At 54.3% G+C, this 14,036-nt stretch overlaps 1 protein-coding gene and 1 non-coding gene across 2 annotated transcripts in view; both read right to left on the bottom strand.

Annotated features, from left to right (window-relative positions):
* Tnip3 (TNFAIP3 interacting protein 3) overlaps positions 1-14,036 on the bottom strand; it is a 55,661-nt gene that overhangs the window by 23,223 nt on the left and 18,402 nt on the right. The window lies entirely within an intron of this gene.
* Positions 12,852-12,958, bottom strand: LOC114105775 (U6 spliceosomal RNA). The gene has a single exon (XR_003585094.2). It is a non-coding gene; the product is annotated as a U6 spliceosomal RNA (small nuclear RNA).

Genomic DNA, 14,036 nt, shown 5'->3' with positions numbered 1-14,036 from the left:
ATATGCAGACCCGACACACAGACACAGATAAACACAGACATCCACACACACACATAGACCCAACACACAGACACACAGACATATGCAGACCAGACACACAGACATATGCAGACCCGACACACAGACACAGATAAACACAGACATCCACACACACACATAAACCCAACACACAGACACATAGACACATGCAGACCTGACACACAGACACACAGATAAGCATAGACACACACATACACACATAGACCCAACACACAGACACACAGACACATGCAGACCCGACACACAGACACAGATAAACACAGACATCCACACACACACATAGACCCAACACACAGACACACAGACACATGCAGACCCAACACACAGACACAGATAAACACAGACATCCACACACACACATAGACCCAACATACAGACACACAGACACATGCAGACCCGACACACAGACACACAGGTAAACACAGACACACACACACACACACACATAGACCCAATACACAGACACACAGACACATGCAGACCTGACACACAGACCCACAGACACCTGAGGTACATAGATAAACAGACATAGACACACATACACATAGACCCAACATACAGACACACAGATAAATACACATAGACACACACACACACACACACACACACAGACCCAACACAGAGATACACAGATAAACACAGATATGAATACATAGGCACAAATTCATTGACGTAGATAAACAGACACACACATACACACACGCACATAGACCCAACACACACAGGAAAACACACAGAGGTAGATACATACACAGACACACATGGACCCACACAGACCCACACCCACAGACACATGGGAACACACAGACACACATGGACGCACAAGAGCACACAGGACGAAGGCACAGAGTCGTCTGTAAAGCTCTAGGTTCCCTCCCTCCTCTTCTCTATCGGTCACAGTAACCCAGGGGTTCACAGGGCGGTTTCTCACGGCACCGTCCCTTGCACCAGCGTCTCAGGGTCCCCCTGATGGCCCTCCACTAGGCGGTGGCCTCTGTGAAGCACAAACCCGCACTTTTGCATCCTCGTCACCGTCTGCTGGGGTAACAGCCAACGGCCCCTAGAGCCCTGCAGGTTCTCGCAATGCTCTGGAGAAGCTGCAGCTCAGCTGGGCACAGGGGGCTCCCGCAGACCTGCCAGGAGCGACAGGCACCTGTGGCACCCGCCGGCTCACGCCGCCCACACGGGTGCCCTGCTCTCAGGAGTCTGCTCAGCCTCAGGAGAAGTCTCAGCTGAGAGAACTGTGTCCCCTCTTCCAAGGCTGTTCTGATGACCCCTCATCTCCTGTGGGACTAGAGGGACAAAACCAACCAGCGGGAACATGAAGAAGGACACAAGAAGGAGCTACTGCCACCGCTCTGCAGCTGTCACCTGAGTGCACTCTGCCACTGGTGACGCGAGGGCCTGGGGCTCAGCCTCCGCCCAGCCCTCCTCCCCGGGCTGCCCTCCCTGACCACACAGGTCAGCACTAGGACCAGCAGCTTGACCTTACCTAGGGACACTCCCTGAGTCACACGACAAAGGGAAGAGACTGGCCCAAACCGACTCGTCAGTCACAGCGCTCGGCACGGAGCCCATCCTAAACCAAGCAGAGACCCCACTTCCAGTGATGTGTACAGGGGTGTGAGCACACACACACACACACGTTCACATATACACGTACACACATTAAATGTACACACATCTACACGTGCACATGCACATACACACTCTTCAACACAGAGTTTCATATATCCACGCAGATGTGTGCAGGTGTACACACGTGTGTGTACACACAGGCAGATATGAACAGCTGGGATGCAAAGAGAAGCCAGAGAATAAGTGGTAAGGACACCAAAGCCCCTGGGAGCTGGAGGAGGCTTTCCCAGCACGAGAGCGGGCATCTGCTGGGCCTCGAGGGGTGGGCAGGGCTCTGGTGGGGTCGTGGGAGGCGCCACTGCAGGCCACCTCACCAGGGCAGAGGGGACAAGGCTGAGGCCCCGGGTGACAATGCGCCCATGTAACTGGAGCAGGTCCACGGGGCATCCGAGGAGGACGGGAAGGAAGTCACGACGGGTCTCCTTGGGGGGACACTGAGGACCCTTGGGCAAAGCAGACTTGTGACGAGTGGCTTTTCAGGACCAGCAGGCCTGAGATGCGTGGTGCCTGTGACATGGGAAGGCCCGGCAAGAGCGAGCCAGTGAACAGACTAGCAAGGTTACCCTGGGCAAGGGACATGCCTGCCACCGCGTCCACCAGGCCCGGGTGGCCAGGGCGGCCCCAGAGCCCCTTTAGTTGCCGGCTGGTCCTCTCTGTGGGGACCTCAGAGCCCCGCCCCTCCAGCTGCAGGAAGCCTGTTTCCTGGTCTGCCCACACAACCTTCCTCCCCACGGGAAGGAACACGTCTCATTTCCCAGAACACAAAGCCTGGAGTTACCTTTCAGGCACCTTTTACCTCAAAGTCTGTGCCCAGTTTATCTGCACACCCTGTAGGCTCCATGCAGACCTGTCCACCACGGCCTCAGGAACCAGGGACTCGGGGCCTCCTGCCGCGCGGGGCAGGCGAAATGACAGGCCTTTTGTCACTGGTTCAGCATGAGGGCTGTCCTGTTGGCTTCCGGGTCTTATCCAGCAGGAGCTTTCTTAGGAGCATGTCCAGTGGTGACTGATGTCTGGTTGTGTCTGGCTGGCCTCTCTGGAAGGCCAACAAGCCTTTTCTGCTAGCCAGACACTAAGGTACCCCAAGGGCTCTCCTGCCCCAGCCATGAGCAGTACAGGGTGAGGCTTTCAAATGTCCTTTCCTGTCCCTCCTCTGCTGAGACCGGCCGGTGGCTGCCCATCTCACCCAGAGCCGAGGCAGACTCTTCCCAGTGGTCAAGGGGCCCCTGCGGCCGGCTGAGCCTCTCTGACCTCTCCTGCCTCCTTTGTGCTCACACTGCTTCACCTCCGGCTGCGCTGCGGGCCCTTGAGCCCCTCTCCTGCCCAGGAGGCTTTCCCCCAGTGTCCACACAGCTCATCTGCTCCCCCACAGGGAGCCACAGTGTGGACCTTGCTGTCGTCCTGTTGGACACCACTCCCGGCCCAGGGCTGCAGCCACCTCCCCTGGTTGTTTCCCCAGTGCTGCATACGACAGAGCACATGTTCCCCACCTCTAGGGTGTGGACGCCACCGGACAGCTCTGTGCCCCTGCTGCCTTTGTGCTGCCTCAGGTGACAGGGCTGGACCCTCCAGACCTCCCTCCCACAGGAACAGACCGTGGCGTAAGCAGGAGACTGCGGGAGACCTAAGGTCAGAGACTTCAGGCCTCTCTGCTTTCGATGAACAAATCACCTTTCTTTGCTCCTGGAAACTGGTCTTGGATTAGGGAGATGGGATGGATTATCAAGTTCTTATTTTGATGAAAAATGGTTGATTTAGGTTTAAAAGTAGGGAAAAAGAAAAGAGAAACTAGGTACATTTTTTCAACAATGTGGTTACAGAAAAGCGTGTGTTGCCTTCCCGTAGTTTGCGAGTTTCCCTGTACCCTCTGAGCACACCGGGGCCTGGGCACTCTGAACTACTGAAAGCACTTCCTCTAGGCCCGGGGAGATGGGGCTGTCCAGACGGAGGTTCGCATCCACCCAACATCCTCCCCAGCCCAATCCAAACTTACTCAAAGCTGATATCTGCCTCCAAGTCGAAACCCCAAAGAAGACAGGAAGGGAGGGAGGGAGGGAGAGAGAGAGAGAGAAAGGAGAAAAAGAAAGAAAGGGAGAAAGAGTCCCAAGGCAGACCAGATTCTCAGACAACTCAACTCTGTTGGTTCTCCTTAAACCCGGGCACCTCACGCCCGCCCCAGGTTGCGCGGTGTCCCAGCGCTGACGGAAACGGCCTGTCAGGAGAAGTGCTTCAGGACGCTGTCCTTGCTGTCTCATGGAGGGCACCTGCAGGTTGGTGTGTCAGTTTGCCACGGCATCAGGATGTGTCTTGCTGGGTGTGGTGTCCACTCATCGTACACTTCGCGATCTTTTTTCCCCCTTTACTTCCCTGAGGGCAGCTAATCAAGGGCGGTGGCTGGCCGTGCATTTGGCCTCAGCACGGCTGCGAGTAGTGGACTTGAGGGTGCCCAGGAGAAGGTGGAGATGTGCGGAGCAGAGCACAGGTGCTTTGACACAGAGACCACGCTGCCTGTTCCCGAGACTCCGTCAGAAAGCATATCTAGAGCACTGATTTGTAAACTAGTCGCCCCAATTTGGGGGCATTTGTCACTCTCGATTGTTCTTTAATTATACAAACTGATGTGTCTTGGGATGGGTATGACTAAGAATAGGATGCATGAAATATAATATTTTGGCAATAAAATCGTATCTTTAAAATAACATCAGGCCGGGTGTGGTGGTGCACCCCTGTGATCCAGCAGCTCAGGAAGATCCCGAGTTCAAAGCCAGCCTTGGCAAAAGCAAGGTGCTAATGGACCCCGTCTCTAAATAAAATACAAAATAGGGCTGCAGATGCGGCTCAGGGGCCGAGTGCCCCCGAGTTCAATCCCTGGTAAAAATAAAAAACAAATGACATCAGGACAGAATTCCGTGAACATGCTCTAGCCCAGGGATCCTAACCCTTCACACCAAGCACGACTTGGAGTCTTCCTGCTCTCCGCCCAGGAGCCCCTGTTTTATGACAGCCATTGTCCTCTAACGAAGACTTCATCCACCTGTGTTCTCATGATTCCTCCACTGAAGGGCATTCTGGATCTTAACTGTCCACGTCTGCGAAGGACACTGTGAAGTCACACCTACGACTATGCAGGTAGTGGACTTGAGGAGCAGTAGCTCCTGCACTCAGGCTGTAGAGCCGACGGTCCCTCTGAACTCTATCAGAGACCCACGCATCCTCCAAACTCAGGCCACACCCTCAGGAACGGATTAGAGCCTTCCATCAAGGAGAACCACCCACTTTTCTTTTCTTTTGTCCCTCTTCCTCTTTGTCACCAGGCCTATTTTTAATCCACTTGGCAATCTTGACACCGATGCACTGAGGCAGCTGCTTTTCCTCAGCCACCGAGACGCGGGCTGACCTCTGTGCACTGACCTCCTGCGGCTGCTTGCTACAGCACCCCAGGCACTTTGGTGCGGGTGGACTTTCTCCTCTTCATCAGTAATGCTGCTCATTTCCTGGAAGCCATGAGTCATCCGGCTTCCTTCTCGGTTCTGACCCACCTCTCCACTCCTTCTTGGCAATGCTGGTTAGTGAAAAGGGAACTCCACGCGGCTCAGGCCCCTTCATCAGGTCATTTCTCCATTCCACTACCCCCTTCCCATCTCGTGGAGCCATGAAGAAACCGATTCCCAGCTCCCGGAAAAGGAGTCTGCCTCCCACTCCTACGCTGACTCCATTCAGTGGGAAAGCGGAGGAGCCCTCCACTGTCCCGAACCCGCCATCGGCTGGCTCTCACTTGTTTCACCCAAACAGGAGTCTTCTTGCACCTGTTCCGGTTCTATCAGGACCTCAGCGAGAAAGTGAAGGTCTGCTCTGTCCTGAGCGCAGCACTCCCCTGCACAGAGGGTCGCTGTAGGTTACAGCAGGCAGAGCAGGGTTCGCTCTGGAATCAAATACGTGGAGACATCTGGGGAGGAAGATCGAGGAAGGTGCTGGAGGGATGGAGGGAGGAGGTTGCAGACTCCCGTGGCTGCTCTGGGAGGACAGACTCCAGGAAGACGGGCAGGCCACAGTGGCTGGATCGAGTGTGGTGTGTTAGGCCCTGGGTGGGGTCCACTCTGATGACAGCATCCTCTGCATCTGCTTGAGCTCTGGCCCAGCTCCCAGATGGCCCTGATGTGAGGGAAGCAGGAAGAGCAGGGCGATGCTTCCACTTGGTCCCATTTGAGTCGAGGTCCAGACTCTCCATCCTATCAGCCCATGAGGAAATATCTCAACCTCCTTGAACCTGAGCTTCCCATCTGCAGGGGGTCAGGGTTGAACAGCTGGACGTAGAGGAATGTTCTGCAGGATGCTGGCCCAGAGTGGGTACTGAACAGCAGCAGCTAAAGCCCCTGTGATGGGAGACCAAGAGGAGGTGACGCGTCCTTCGGCAGACACTGGAACTCCCAGGTGCACGCAGGGAATGAGTATCTATTCCAGGGCACGGAGCACCCGTGTGTGGTGACCTGGGGGCTCAGGAGGACATATCTCACCCAGGCAGGGTTGGCACAGCCAGGGGCACCCACCAGTGCTCCGGAGCTTGGCACAAATCTCATCTACAGGCAGCAATGACCAGTGGCAGTCAGTGACTTCAGCATCAGAACAGGAAAGACCACACAGTGGCCTCCAGCTGAGAGTGAGCAGTGGGTCTCTGAGTCCCTGTTCCTGCCACTTCCCCGGCAGACTCCGAGCACTCTAGGGGAATTCTAGGGGCGAATTGATGGCACGTCTAGCTTGACCATGGCTCACGAAGTCAAGCTAGTGGTTCACTATTGTTGTCTTCCAGAAAAACCTGCCGTGGAACTAAGTGCCTTCAGGGAGCAGACAGATCCTCCTCCAGGCCCCGGGGCCAGTGGGGAAGACAGGTTCACCCAGCACACGTCGGGCCTCAGCCTGCGTCCCATGACGTGGACAGGGCCTGAGCCCTCCAAGGGAGCAGGCAGGCGACTCGAGGGAAGCAAACGGGCGAGTGGGCAGGAGAGGCCAGAGGGGACAGGGTGTTTGGGGATCTGCATGGCCCGTGCCGGTGAGCAGGGTTTTGGAGCAGGTTGAGTCAGTAGGTGGTGGCACGTGCACATGAGGAGATGAGAGAGACGGAGGTGCCAGGCCACTGTGCCTCGGGTTGGGGTTACAGCCCTGTGATGGCCGGGAGAGGCCGGCATGGCCGTCAGTTCAGCTATGGCAAGGGAGTGCCCGACACTGCCCGGGAGGTGATGTGGTCTCTCTGGGGCTCAGTGGACCGTCAAGCACAACGTTGACTGGCAGGTGATGGAGATGCTAAGGCACAGGCCCCGGTGTGGCTTGGCGACTGGCTGTAAGGGGTGTGTCCCACCTCAGCCCAGGGCCCCTGCCACCTGAGGCTCCCGTGGTCCACTCCCCTCCCCCGCCTCCCCAGGCCCCTTCCAGCTCCCTGAGTCTCCTCAGCCACAGCTCAGCGCTCACCCTCTGGGGGTCTTTCCTCGTACTTCATGAGGAGGACGGGAAACACCAGCTGGCGGCTGGGAACAGCCCGCCCTGCGCCTCCCGAGGCGCTCACTTCATCTATGAGGTGTGGAGACGCAGGGCCTGGGAGGGAGACACCTCTCCATGAAGCCCCAGAAGCAGACGTGACGTATGAGCGAGCGTGAGGCTGGCAAAGAGCGTGCAGAGAGGTGTCACCAGTAAGGAAGGTCCAGCTGGAGAGTCCTGAGGGCGGGAGGCTGTCGGGAGCACCTGGGACTTGGAGGGTGACAGCCATGGGGCCCGAGGGCCCGGGCACTGGGGATTAAAAGCAGGTGGGTGTGAGTGTGTGTGAGTGTGTGTGCGTGTGTGTGTGTGTGTGTGTGTGTGAGACAGAGAGAAGCATGCGCAGGCTGCCAGTGCAGAGATGCCCAGGAGTGGGGTGTCCCCTGGTGATGTCAGGGCAGACCCAAGGTTGGTGCCATTCTGAGACTTCCTTTAAGAGACGAGGTAACAGGTGTGGACGCAAGCTAGCTGTAAGAGCAAATATTTGTTCAGGGAGACCAAGGTCCACCAGCACCACAGAAAAGTCCCTCGGTAATCTGTACCTGCCACGTGCACACCTTACCTGAGAAAGGAGAGCTGAAGTTACTGGTAGGTATAAACTCTTTATGCCAGGTGTGCTCGCGAATCCACCCTCATTACAGTCTCTGGTGACCACTAAGTAGGTGGTCACGGCAGATGACCCTAGAACCATCAGGGAGCAGAAGAGTTCAGGGGGCCCTTATCATGTGTTTCTAGATGGTGGTCCACAAAATTCTTAGCTCAAGCTGAGTCTTGAATTTTATTTGCTTAAACAAAGTACCACAGATGAACATCTGCAAAGAGGAAATTCAAACACCTTTGACTTTCAAGCAAAGAACAAGGAAATAACAACAACAAAAGCACAAAGCAGGGCAGGAGCAGTGCCGGCTGCGGAGCCCAGCCCTGCCTCCAGGAACGCCTGCTCCTGGGGACCCCACCTCGGGTCCTGCTCCTGCCTGGAGGGGCCTCTGCCCAGGACTCTCAGCAGCAGGAAGTGACTGAAAGGGAAGCCCTGTGGTGCTCAGCACCTGGCCCTTCAGGAAGGGCTGCCTGCAGTGAACGTGGGGACTGTCCCCGCACACTCCTCCTTGAGCCAGCAGTCGGGCATGGAGATTTGTGGAGGAAGCTTTCTTACCTTTGGAGGACATGCATTCCTGTGACTCAGCGTGGCCTCTGGGGGGACCCCTTTTGGATCAAGAGAAGCATTTCTCTCTATCAGATCCCGGATTTTATTGTCCAGCTCCACGCTCTCGCACCTGCCCCGGGGACAAGGGAAAGTCACATGTGACAAGGTCATGAAGAACTATGTAGGGCTGTGAGTTTGTGAACGCGCTGGAGGTGGCACCTGTGCCTGGTTCCTCTCCAGGGTTTAGGGGAAGCAAACTTGGGCTTAGGAAATTCAGGAACTTAGGTGCATTCAAGGGCCTGAGCCTGGAATCAGACGATCTGAAGCACAGCCTGTCTCCTTACCGTCTCTGAATACCTGCGACTAACCTGAGGACAAATTCCTAAGCAATTCCAGCTGCCAAATGGAAATGCTTAGCCTAGCCCAGGAGCACCTGGGAGCGACCTGGAGGAGGACTAGTCCCACTGCCTCATCCTGGTGAGAACAGAGGGAACCCTGTCGGGCAAGAGGCCCGTCCCTGAGACCCAGCCCAGACCTTGGACTCAGGTCCATTTGCCTTCCCCTTGTACCAGGTGGGTGTGGAGGAGAGGTTTCTCACTAAAAGCACAACTCCAGAGCAACGCGTCAGTCGTGTGGGTTTGGTTCCTCTGCTTCTGCTGCCTGGCTATTTCTCTGACCCATGGCAGAGAGCACCTGCTGGAGTAGTTCCCAGTCTCTCTCAAAACACACTTCAGAGGGAAGCTGCTGGTGCAGCAGCGGCCGCTTGGTTAGGGGAGGCTCTGCAGCCAGGCTGTCAGTGCTACTGACCTCCCTTCCTTGAGCCACTGGGCATGCTAAACAGCTGGCCCCAGCCTGGCCAGCAAGGTCCTCTCCTGTGGACAGAAGGTGCCAGAATGAAGCAGGAGGGAAGGGGCAGAGCTGGGAGGTACAAGGTGTCTCCCCAATGTCCAGTTCATGACCCCCCTAGGGGTGCTGCTCCCTGCCTGGGGCTCTGTGGACCTCCTCAGATCTTTGTAATGGATTCTCTTTCCCTCTTTTGTCATAGAGCTAGTTTTGCTTGGCTTTTTTGTAATTAAAAAAAAAAAACCCACAACTCTAAATAAGAAGCTCAACCTCATATTTGTGCTCGTTGTTCCTGCAGGCTGTGAGATTCCTGTGCCCGTGTCCTGCATCAATCCCACCATCAATCTCTGGCTTCTGGTTCTGCCGTCAATCTTCTGTGGCCCAAACGTTGTGCCTGCACAGTGTGGGGCTTGGGTGCACACTGGAGCTTTCCCAGGACCCTCTAAGGAGCACGGTGACATCCCTTTAGTAGGCTCCCCACATCCTCCAGATTCACGGATTCTCAAGTCCGCAGAACTGGGCTAGAGTGGATGTTAGGCCTTGAGGCAGCTCCTGGTGGCTTCTGACCTGGACTCACCTGCTGAGGGGTCACAATGCTCGTGGTCCCTCCCCCTCTGTGGGGAACGTGCTGCCCAGCAGTTTTAGACAGGGTCTGAAATGTGGCCGAGACAGCGGCCTGGCCCCTGCTCTCTCCGATTCCTCTCTTCCTGCTTCCAGCCAGGTGGCCCATCCTGGCTCAGGGAAGGCCCCAGCTGCCCCCAGCGCCTCAGCCTTTGCTGCTGCTTCCGTAGGACTGCTCCCACATCCTGCAGGCCCTGGCCCCGATGTCGCTCTCTCTGGAAAGGCTGCTGAGCACCTGGAGTGTCGTACCACCACGACTGCCCCACGGCTCCATTGGCTTTCTTCTTAGACGTTGCTATGATTCTCACTTCCTATTTACTGTCCTCTTCCCCAACCCCATATATGTCTTTACTCATTGCTCTGTCCCCTGGCACCCAGTAGGGCTGCCACAGCACCTGTCATTGAGAAGAGAGACCTCAGGTGAGGTTAACTCAAAACACCCAGATGTCGAGTCCAGTCTGACCATTAGTGATGTCAGTAGAAAGTTGGCAAATAGCCTGGAGCTCGGGAGTGACCAGCTGGCGCGCAGACCAACAGGCCCCGAGCCCTGAGCACAGCTTCAGAATGGACACTGGGGCTCAGCGCATGCTGCCTGGTGGCGGCCTCGCCCGTGTCCCAACTACACGTGCTTCTCAGTATTCAGCAGAGCCACCGAGTGCGAGTGCTGCTTTTGCAAGAACAGCCTGCCCCGTGCTCATCAGCTGTGGGATGCTCCTAACTGCTTTGTTGTGAGTGACAGTGAGCATGCAGGCCAGCAGTCACCCTGCCCGCTCCTTTGGGACAGGAGCAGGCAGGGTGACTGCTGGCCTGCATGCTCAGAGCTGGCCTGGCCCCTCTGTTTCCAGCACATGGTTCATGATTCAGCCCCCGCCATAGCAGGGGGGCCCTCAAGGGAGAGGTTGGATCCTGGACTTGACACAGTGTAAGGCTCAGGGTGGTGACCACCATGTCCTTGACCTTGGCCACCACAGGGAGGAACAGTGACAGTGAGGAGGCAGAGCCCCACACGTGGTGGTAGTTGGGGTTTGGAGAGTGGTCTCATAGTGGACCCTGTGGCAGGGGCAGGGTCTGTGGGCTCAGGAACCCCTCTGGAAACCAAGTGGAAGGGTGGGAAGACGGGAGGGCATAGCCCGGGGCCACCCTGCCCAGACTTGCACTGCTCTCCTGCCTCGTGGCACTGCCATGGCCAGCGTCATTGTCACTGAGGAGCTGCGCCACTGCCCCTGAGACAGCACGGTGATGCCACAGGCGGCCAGTTCTCCCTGAGAGTCAGACGTGGGACCTGGAGTAGCTCCCTTGGCTTCCGTGAGCCCTGCTGGCCTGGTCACCCGAGTGCCAGCCAGGAGTCAGGAAGGCTGCAGAGCCCCACAGCCTCAGCCAGGAGCCAGGCCTGGTGACGGCAACGGTGGCTCTTGGCTAAGGCTCTGCCTGGCACCCAACATTCTCCCAGAGACTCGGGGAGGCGGGGTCCACACGTCCAGCATACTGCAGGCTGTGTAGAGGGTTAAGTCAACCTGACGACGAAACGTAAAAAACCACATGGGACTACCAACTGCTCTTCTCTTGCTCACATCAGAAGTGACAACCTGTCTGGTGACCCCAAGGGGCAGCCAGGGAGGACCGGGAAGTGGCTGAGAGGTGTTCAGGTGCACGTGTAGCCCTTAACTCCGCGATTAGTTCAAAGGTCAACACTAGAGAAGTCTCCAGAGGTTGTCAAATGCTGCAGGCCTGTGAATGCCATGGTTTAGTGGGTCCTCCAAGGATTATCTGGTGACTTAAATTTCACCCAGATGTGGTAACTTGTGGAATCTCATCTGGCAGAAAAGATCACATCCTGAAGAAAATGATCACCCCCCACAGACACAACAGGTTGCCACATCTTGGAGCAACTTGAAGACACCCAGCCTGAGCCGAGTCCAGAGGGGAGGGAGGGGGCTCCTCCCGGCCAAGGACAGAGGCGAAGCTGGCAGGGCTTCAGTGGCCAGAGCCCCTCCCCCCACGTCCACGTCCTCCACCCCCACTTCCTCCGCCCACTGCCTGAGCCACGTGTATGCTTGGATCCTAGGTCCTAAGCCATGTTTTGTTTTGTTTTTAAAGAGGCAGAACAAAGCATATTTTCGAATATGAAACAAGAAAAGTTGAGAGTAGGATCTTCTCTGATGGAAATATTTCCAGATGCTCAAAGACCCGGGATCACAACCAACTCCATGACCCAGAACTAAAAGGGTCGTCTAAAAGCCTAGGGGAAGTAGCAAGTTCCTGTCTTTAGTTTGCTGTTGCTATGATTTGTACTCTTAAGTATGTCTCCAGCTAGTTCAGAGAGAAACAAACTGCTCGATGAGGAGATCGTGTGTGTGTGTGTGTGTGTGTGTGTGTGTGTCTTAGAGGAGTGAGCTCTGGCGTTTCCTCACTTCAGTAACAGGAGACATTAACAGGGAGGTCTTGGAAGGGAGAAGAAGAAAGAGGGGTGGCTCAGAGAAGATTTAAACTGGCACTGTCCCCAGGCAAGGAATATGTCTTTAGTTTTATGTGGTTTAATGATTTAAACAAGTGTCTGGAACTTGTATTTGCACATCTGATGGGAAGCCCAGAGGCTGGACAGAGAGTCCGTGTAAGCATGGACCCTGCTCTGTCCACCTTCTTGGCCGGATTCCTGCCTATTTCCTCTGTGTCTGTGACATGCCAGGTCCCTGTACTGATGCCCCATGCACAAGCCGAAGCCCCAGGAGGACAATGGGCACAGAGGAACCCGGCTGGCACAGGGAGGCAGTGTGCTGCAGGTGGCTGCAGGTGGCTGCGGGGCTCTGCCAGCTCTCAGGTCCTTGTGAGGTTGGAAATACTATGCTGACTCAGTGCCGCCTCTAGAGGGTGCTCTGTGTTCAGTGCAGGTGGAAAGGGTCTGATCCTAATGTTTTCATTTTAATTCTGAGTTCAGAAGGGTAGAGGTGCAGGAGGCTGGAGGAAGGCAGAGAGAGAATAATCATAGATAATTTAATTATTTAAAAACTTTTAATAATAAATAGTTTTTGTTTTCTTCTTTAATAATATAGACTGCTTCACAAATTCGCATTTTCTCCGTGTGCAGAGACAATGCTAAGCTTCTCTGTGTTGTTCTAATTTTAATAAATGTGCTACCAAGGAGAGCACAATTATTTATTCTTTAATAAATTCTTAAAATTTCCGATCATTGTTGAGCATACTTGGCACATGTCTGTAATCCCAGCGACTTGGAAGGCTGAGGTAGAAGGATCACAAGTTCAAGACAAGCCTCAGTAACTTAGCAAAGACCTATGCAACTTAGCGAGACCCTGTCTAAAAATAAAAAGAGCTGGGGATGTAGCTCAGTGGTAAAGTGACCCTGGGTTCAATCCCTCGTACAAAAAAAAAAAAAAAAAAGCAACAATTGTTGGACACTTTCATAATAGACCTACCACTAATAGCTTCCCTCCCCTAGCCACTGTAGAGCAGTTCTCAGCAAATACAGAGCAGCCTGCACAGAAGATGAACTGGTCATGACCAATTCAGCATGTTTTGTAACCCCTGTAGCAAGATTAACATGGTCAGGTAAAACTGGCTCCCGCTCTCTCAGTGGATGGGAGGAGTGAGTTCTGGTGGACTTGGAACACGCAGTCAGGGACCAGACAAGGCACCAAGTTGCCAATTGACTAAATCAAAGGCTGGAACAGTCTGCATCCACTCCTCTCTCTTGCTGTGTTCACATGCATATGAAATAATCGAGCCTGGAGTATTTTTGTGCCAGAATTAGGACAGAGTCAACAAACTGATCAAATATGAGATAGTTTCAACATCCAAATAAACAGTGATAAGAATGCATTGTAAATCATTAAATAACATATTAATCTTTAACCTATACTCATAAAAAGTTAAACATAAAGGGAGATAAGAAATGTGTTTCTCTATATTGGAATGCCGACAGTGAATGTAGAGAAAATTACAATACTAGAAAAATCAATACTCAGCAACCATCTTTATAATAATTCAAATAAGAAATAGATGGTAAAACAAGTGACTGAAATTTTAATGAGCTTTGGGATATTTACATGACTTTATAGTATTACCCCCCAAATCCTCCATGAATAGCAAAGGAAATACTAAAGAAGGACTAAAGAATTACTTTACATGGGCAGACACCACCTTAACAAGTGACCAAGGTCAAAAGCACCTGCCATGAGAAGAATCCAGACTGTAACTGTGTGGTGAGACG

This window comes from Marmota flaviventris, chromosome 7, assembly GCF_047511675.1.
Source record: "Marmota flaviventris isolate mMarFla1 chromosome 7, mMarFla1.hap1, whole genome shotgun sequence".
NCBI classification, from domain to species: Eukaryota; Metazoa; Chordata; class Mammalia; order Rodentia; family Sciuridae; genus Marmota; species Marmota flaviventris.
This window is presented reverse-complemented; position numbering and strand designations above follow the sequence as displayed.